General features: G+C 43.8%; 1 long non-coding RNA gene across 1 annotated transcript; it reads left to right on the forward strand.

The window, feature by feature from the left end:
- Positions 1-2,979: 2,979 nt before the first annotated feature.
- Positions 2,980-7,642, forward strand: LOC128416907 (uncharacterized). The gene is made up of 2 exons (XR_008331348.1): positions 2,980-3,086; positions 7,360-7,642. It is a non-coding gene; the product is annotated as an uncharacterized LOC128416907 (long non-coding RNA).
- Positions 7,643-8,223: the final 581 nt, after the last annotated feature.

The following is an 8,223-nucleotide window of genomic DNA, read 5'->3' on the forward strand; positions in this document are numbered from 1 at the left end:
ACCTTTACCTTATATGGGGAGAGGCAGTCCCCATTATCTCTCATATGGGTGAATTGTTGCCATTCATCTCTATGCAGAAAGGTAAAGGCTTCAAATTTCTTCCCCAAAAGAGTACAGCTCCCATCAACCGTATTGAAATCAGCCAATGGTCAGGGATTATAGGAACTGGACATTCAAGACTGAAGAACACTGCACTGTGAGACTTTGTTTAGTTAAGGACAAATCCTGCCCTGATACTGAGTAGCCTGGTGCTCCCTGACAAAGAACTTACAGAGAAACACACTGCATCCTTTTGGGGTTACACAAACCCTCCATTTACACATACGCCACTCTTTAATAACGACGGGAATTTTCTTATTACTATAACAGACAAGGTCATCACCCAAGAACGTCTCAATCAATGGCCACAAAACTGTCTTTCCTCCTCTTTATCCATATTAAAAAAACTGGAGGCACAAATAACTCCCGCACTTCCCATAGGGCTGCAATGAGCTTGGAGGTGGTTTGCAGAAATTCGTTCGAAAAATCGCTGGATGCTGATCAAAACACAGCTGGCTTCTGTGATTCCTTTCTGCAAACTGAAGGCAAATATCCAAGGTGTCACTGTGGCAACTGACACCTTCCAGATGGTGCAGATGCCTGTGGATTGGCAGGGTGTTGTTTAAGCACATTTACGCGCGGAACAGCAAGTGAAGAACAAGCGAGTTTTCTGCCACCATGGGATTTTGCTCCCAGCTTGAGGCTCCGTCTCTTGTTTCATACAACATGGAGCAGATGTGGAAACTTCTGCTTTCCATGAAAGGCTCAGCCAATTGCAGAAGTTCAAACACCTAAGGCATGGGAAGAACCCTGGGTTGCTAGGTAGAACAAATGGGGAAGAATCTATTATCCTATATAGGTCAAGGTCAAGGTCAAGGACCCCCTGGATGGTTCAGTCAAAGGCGACTATGGGGTTGTGGCGCTCATCTCGCTTTCAAGCCAAGGGAGCTGGCATTTGACCACAGAGAGCTTTCTGGGTCATGTGGCCAGCATGACTAAACCACTTCTGGCACAGCGGGACACTGTGATGGAAACCAGAGCACAGAAACACTGTTTACCTTTCCACTGCAGGGGTACCTATTTATCTACTTGCACTGGCGTGCTTTAGATCTGCTAGGTTGGCAGGAGCTGGGACAGAGTAACGGGAGTTCTTCCCATCACGGGGATTCGAAACACCAACCTTCCTAACCAGCAAGCCCAAGAGGCTCAGTGGTTTAGAGTACAGCGTCACCCACGTCTCTTTTGTCCCATATGGTTTCCATGGAAACACTGAAGAGCATCAGTTGAAAAACACACATACCACCTCCAGCAGCAATAGCTAAGGTCCCACCAGAGACTTGATCAGTCACCACTGCCTTTTAAAATAATATTATTATATATCAATTTTCACTTATTGCCAGCTGCCTTGAAGGCCTACTGTCAGGGAGCCAAGGCAGGATATAAATATTGTGAATGGATAAATCATAAAGAGGTATTTTATCCAAATTACAGATCTGAACAGTTTTACCTTTTGGAAAACACATTTACTTGTTTGGTAAGAGGGAGCTGTAACATGAAGGTAAAGGACCCCTGGATGGTTAAGTCCAGTCAAAGGCAACTATGGGGTAGCAGCGCTCATCTCATTTTCAGGCAGAGGAAGCCGGTGTTTGTCCACAAACAGCTTTCCGGGTCATGTGGCCAACATGACTAAACTGCTTCTGCCACAATGGGAAACCATGCCAGAAGCCAGAGCACACAGAAACACTGTTTACCTTCCTGCCGCAATGGTACCTATTTATCTACCTAAACTGGCGTGCTTTCAAACTGCTAGGTTGGCAGGAGCTGGGACAGAGCAATGGGAGCTCACCCCATTGCAGGGATTCGAACCGCTAACCTTCTGCTCAGCAAGCCCAAGAGGCTCAGTGGTTTAGATCACAGTGCCACCCACATCCTTGCAAGAGGGAGCTGTGATTGATACTTGAAGCATTTCTCATGGTGGTTGTGTTTTTTTGGCCTCAGTAAAACCAGAGGTGGCGGGAAATGAAAACATTTGTAATTTGTACCCCGGCTAATACACAACCACATTTGTATGAGTTACTATTGAAGGCAGACAATTGATTTTCCTACAAAAGTCACATAGACTGATGTATGTAAAACCAGGAATCTATGTACCGGTAACTTTCATAGAGCCTGCCTTCAATCGTAACTCCAGAAATGATCTGGGCTTTGATATTATTGGGGATGATGATGGAAGAGAATTGTTTATTTACAAGTATATGCTGAGTTCTGTCTGAGGGGCATCTCAAAGACTAGTTTGAGAGATCTGAAACTTCTGCTAGGGAGGACAAGCCAAAACAGAAGCACATTCCTTTGACTAAAGGGAGACTGCTTATTCATTTCCCACTATCTGAGGATACATGGACTGAACAGTGAATCTGCAGAGCCCTTAAGACATTGCACAGCAATTCTGTTGAAACTAACAAGAATGAATGAAATCAGCATGAACAGAATATTAAAAACTCATGAAATCTGCCCCATTAACTTCAAACCTCCTCAAGTTTATTCCAAGCACATTAAAGTCTCTCTAATGCAAAGCGGTAATTAGATTAATACATTTTTAGGTATGTGTGTTTCCGCTGGGGGGGAAAAACCCCAAACCTCAAGATTTATCATTCAGGTTTGTACATTCTGGACATCAGCAGGCCAGGTATAGCAATATATCCAGGCTGCTTGCAGATTTTAATGCAATGCTAATAGCTAATGTTACATTGAACCAAAGCTGTCGTTCTTTCTTTGGGTGTGACTCACATTTTTATTTCATCCTGAGGATTTGGTAATTTCACTTATTCCTGCTAGGTGCTATCGTGGCAAAGACATGGACCTAGAAAACATATGAGGGTCAGAAAGCCCATCTGCAGACAAGGAAACAAAATACTGCAATACAGAAGATCCAGCAACCAGTAAGCTACACCATCCAATTGGTCAGTTGAAGCCCTCGAGAGACTATAGAGCGCTAGACCTCAAGCCAAAGGGCAACCTCTTTAAAAAATCTGTTCTTCACTAATGAGGTGAGGTTTGAGGCAGTCTCCAGGCCTCGCACAACATATATAGGGTTCAGTTCTGATCTGGGGGGGGCTGCTGGAACAAGCTGCCTTTCCAAGAGCTGTCCATAAATTGCCCATGCCTTGCTGCTAATAGTGTTCCTTTGCTAACCATTCATCCCTTTTATAATACAGTATTAATTTACTGGAGGATGGATGGCGGCTAACAGATTGAGGTTGAATCCTGACAAGACAGAAGTACTGTTTTTGGGAGACAGGGGGCGGCCGGGTGTGGGGGATTCCCTGGTCCTGAATGGGGTAACTGTGCCCCTGAAGGACCAGGTGTGCAGCCTGGGAGTCATTTAGGACTCACAGCTGTCCATGGAGGTGCAGGTTAATTGTGTGTCCAGGGCAGCTGTCTACCAGCTCCAGCTGGTACTCAGGCTAAGACCCTACCTGCCCGCAGACTGTCTCACCAGAGTGGTGCATGCTCTAGTTATCTCCTGCTTGGACTACTGCAATGCGCTCTACATTAATTCTGCAATTAATCCAGAATGCGGCAGCTAGACTGGTGACTGGGAGTGGCCGCCGGGACCACATAACACCGGTTCTGAGACATCTGCATTGGCTCCCAGTACGTTTCCAAGCACAATTCAAAGTGTTGGTGCTGACCTTTAAAGCCCTAAACGGCCTCGGTCCTGTATACCTGAAGGAGCCTCTCCGTCCCCATCGTTCAGCCCGGACACTGAGATCCAGCGCCGAGGGCCTTCTGGCGGTTCCCTCATTGCGAGGTAGTGAGGTTACAGGGAACCAGACAGAAGGTCTTCTCGGTAGTGGCGCCCTCCCTGTGGAACACCCTCCCAGCAGATGTGAAGGAAATAAGTAACTATCCTATCTTTAAAAGACATCTGAAGGCAGCCCTGTTCAGGGAAGTTTTTAACATTTAACGCTGTATTGTTTTTAATATATGATTGTGAGCCGCCCAGAGTGGCTGGGGAAACTCAGCCAGATGGGAGGGGGATAAATAATAAATTATTATTGTTATTATTATTCCACAATGAACATCTTATTTCCCTCTTAAGGTGTCCTCTTGAAAACAACAATCCAGACCAGACTTCTTGTTCACTGTGTACTTCCTCAGAAGTTTTCTTTCTGGTCCAGAGTGGGAGAGCATTCTGTTTCACATGGATAAATCCTTATGCCAATGGAGCCAGTGATTTATTGCTCCACTGAATACAGCCCATTGTCTATCCTGGTTTAAGGCAGTGTCTTACGTTCCTGTGTCCTATGAGATTTTATGTTATTTGCAATTAAATATTGTCTGCTGTTAAACATGAACAGGAGCCAAAGTTCTTAGGTTGATGCTGCAAAGAGAACAATACGGAGCCCCCACTCAATTTTTTGAGAAGCAACACATTTGTACTTTTCATCACATTACTTTTAACGAGCCGGGCTAGTTGTGAGCCAGAATCAGATTCGGTTTGTGGCCTACAGACCTGTGGTGACATAAATTATTTCTTATACAATAGGCTCTATTATGAAGCTTAGAAAGTTGTTATTAATGAGAGCTGGCTAAGGGCTAGGATGGCTTTAACCATGCTGCCTGTAGCTGGGATCAGCTGATACTGAAACAGCTCCTGGGCGCTAATTCTAGTGAGCAAATGAAAGAGTCTGGAGATGAGCTGATCATCTTTCCTTGGGCTGATGTCCTGAACACCCAGAAGCCACCAGCATATATAGCAGAACAACTTGCCCTTGATGGTTGGGAGTCAAGCAGCTACTCTCTCTGGTAACCTCAGTGCCAAAAGATTGCAGATTATTATTATTATTATTATTATTATTATTATTATTATTTATACCCCACCCATCTGGCTGGGTTATCTGTAAATAAGCCCACTCTGTGCGGCTTCCAACAAAATTAATGATAATAATAATAAAGCGATAAAACATCAGACATTAAAAACTTCCCTAAACAGGGCTGCCTTTGGATGTCTTCTAAAAACTAGATAGTTGTTCATTTCCTTGACATCTGATGGGAGGGCATTCCACAGGGTGGGTGCCACTCCTGAGAAGGCCCTATAACCTCATTTCTCTTAGTGAGGGAACAGCCAGAAGGCCCTTGGAGCTGGACCTCAGTGTCCGGGTTGAATGATGGGGGTGGAGACGCTCCTTCAGGTATACTGGGCAGAGGCTGTTTAGGGCTTTAAAGGTCAGCACCAACACTTTGAATTGTGCTCGGAAACGTACTGGGAGCCAATGAAGGTCTTTCAGGACCGGTGTTATGTGGTCTCGGCAGCTGCCCCCAATCACCAGTCTAGCTGCCGCATTCTGGATTAATTGTAGTTTGGGGGTCATCTTCAAAGGTAGCCCCTTGTAGAGTGCATTGCAGTAGTCCAAGAAGAATTTATCATATTGATATGCATATAACTTTTTCAAGCATCTGATGAAAATTTCCTGTGCTGGAAAGGCCCTCATGTATGCATGCCAAATTAGGGCTAGGATGGAGTGGTGGCAGCAAAAATGGCTCAAATTTGGGATTCACTGTGGTCACACCCACACATTGAAATCACATTCAATGCACATTTAAAGCACATGGACTCTTGGGAACTGTAGTACATTAAGAGTGCTGCAAATTGCACCTTGGTGAGAAGGAACCTACAGTTCCCAGAATTCTTTGGGGGAAATCCATGTGCTTTAAATGCAGGTTGAAAGTATCTGGTGTGGATGTGACCTAAGTGTGTGGACCACTCCAGTTACAAATAACAGTGGAAAGTTCTCTCCCCCCCAAAAAAACCAGAGTCCTTTTTGCTGGGGATAATTAAGGCTGAAATTCCCAGGTGTCAAAAAAGGTTATTTATATATGCTACTACTGCGGCCCGTGTTTTGTTAGCCCCAAAATGGAAAACGAGCAAGTTCCCAACCAAAGAAGATTGGCAACTTAAGTTGACAGAATATGCACAACTTGCAGACTTAACATATAGAATAAGAGAACAAGAAGAACATACGTTTAGAGAAGATTGGAAAATGTTTATTGAATATAAGGGAAATAATTGTATACAGCTGAAAAAGTTCGCAGCATTAAGATAAATTCAACAGTGTAAATAAGTTATGATGGATGCAATAATGGTATACTGAGTGGTATAGTTTTTGTAAAATATGCAGGGATGTTAGATATGTAAAATGAACCATGGAAAGAGAAGGGAAATCATTGATATCTTAAGGATGTAAAATGAGTATTTTAAACTGTAAAACAGAAAATTAAATAATATATATGAACAAATAACAGTTGACATATGATTTGTTAGTCTGGATTTATTCAGGTTTACCAGACTAACAAATCAGGTGTTTCAGGGTTTGCCTAGCTCTACCCAGAGATCAGAATAAAACTCATTCGGGTCATTGAGTTGTGAGTCAAGGACCCGCCACCCGCTTGAGGATAAGAAAGACACAAGGACGCAGTATATTAGGTTAATGGGCTAAAAAAGGCCACAACTTTATTGATTACAGCATGTGACTGATATTGGCTTAGGCATTGGATAAAATAACAGAGTGTGACTCCACCCCCTCAGGGAGAAGTGAGTCTATCAAGGGTTAACCACCAGTAGGAGGAGTTCGTTGATGCAAATACAACTTGAAGCTCCCCCTGTTGTCACCGGGGGTCGTGCCATGGCCCTAGCTACCAGCAAGGGCGTCGGACAGGATCCACGACTGCCAGATTCCTTTAACGGAATACCCAAAAGTGGAGGGGCAGGTAATGGCCACACCCTGCCCTCCAATACACAAACATATTCCAATGCCTAACTGCCAATACCCAAAAAGTTGTGACTTACTAAGTACCTCCCATCTATGTATTGGCAGTGAGTGATAAGGATGCTAGAGATGATATGAAGCAATCTGAAATTCTTTCACTATATATGGTTGGATGTGGGAGGGAAGAGATGCTGAATGGCTACACAAGACTGATATTTCATTGCTTTGTTTTCCTGTAGAGACTGTATATTATTAATGTCGCACAGATATTGGATGGGTGCTGCCAAATCTAATTGCATTATTCTTAGTGGGCAAATAAACCAGGAAGGATGCTAAGACATAGATAGAGCCTGACAGCTTTTTAGAAATCAGTGCTTGCAACTCTCGCTGTTCCAAGTTCCATGAGAATAGATTCTGGATGGTGTGCAACTCAGGCTTGTTTATAGGCCTCGGGAGATGGTGTGGTTATGTATGAAGAGATGATTGCATAATTTCACATATATTGTATAATTTATGCTACGATGAATGCATTCTCTTTAATGTTCCCAAGATGTCTTGGATGATCCAAGGGTTATTTCTGTCCACCATGAAGATGCAAGGAGACTACTGTGGCAGCTCCTCCTGTTTAGAGACGCCAAAGCTGTGGAGAACGCAACCATTTTCTATTCTGCAGTGCAAAAAGAATAAAGAATCCCGCCATCTCTGAGAAAAGGAACTTCTGAATGTTCCTGAATCTTTCATGATAACGCTAGTGTGAAGAAGGATGTTTTTGGTGCGGGAGGTATCTCAACTCCCATTTCTCATGGAAATAAAACTGGAAATAGCACCCACAATTTAAAGGCAGCATGCTACTTTTGTTCAGGTCTCTGTCTTCAACGACAATACGTATTCATGGCTGACAGTCTTCTTCTTTGGCAATCACTCGTAGCGAAGTAAGATTGTCTTCCATAAACAGGGTTATAACAGTGAGTCCGTAAGTGACTGTGGAGGCCAGTTCTGGATCCACACGTCCTTCCACAGTGGGGACATAGGTTTCTGGGTGGGAGTCGATCATGGTGAGGGTTTGCCAAGGGTGCCTTCCTTTTAGCATGTTTCTCCTGAGTTTGAGAGTCTTCAAAGCCCATGACACCTTTGTTCTCAAATTGGACTGCTCGCAGCCCAGTGTTTCCCAGTTGTTGGTGTTTATACTACCTTTTTTAAGATTTGCCTTCAGAGAGTCTTTAAACCTCTTTTGTTGACCACCAGCATTACACTTTCCATTTTTAAGCTAGGAAAAGAGTAGTTTCATTGGAAGACGATAATCAGGCATCCGCACAACATGACCAGTCCAACAAAGTTGATGTTGAAGAACCATTGCTTTGACACTGGTGATCTTTGCTTATTCTAGTACGCTGGCATTAGTTTGCCTGTCTTC

Source organism: Podarcis raffonei, chromosome 7 (assembly GCF_027172205.1).
Source record: "Podarcis raffonei isolate rPodRaf1 chromosome 7, rPodRaf1.pri, whole genome shotgun sequence".
NCBI lineage: Eukaryota > Metazoa > Chordata > Lepidosauria > Squamata > Lacertidae > Podarcis > Podarcis raffonei.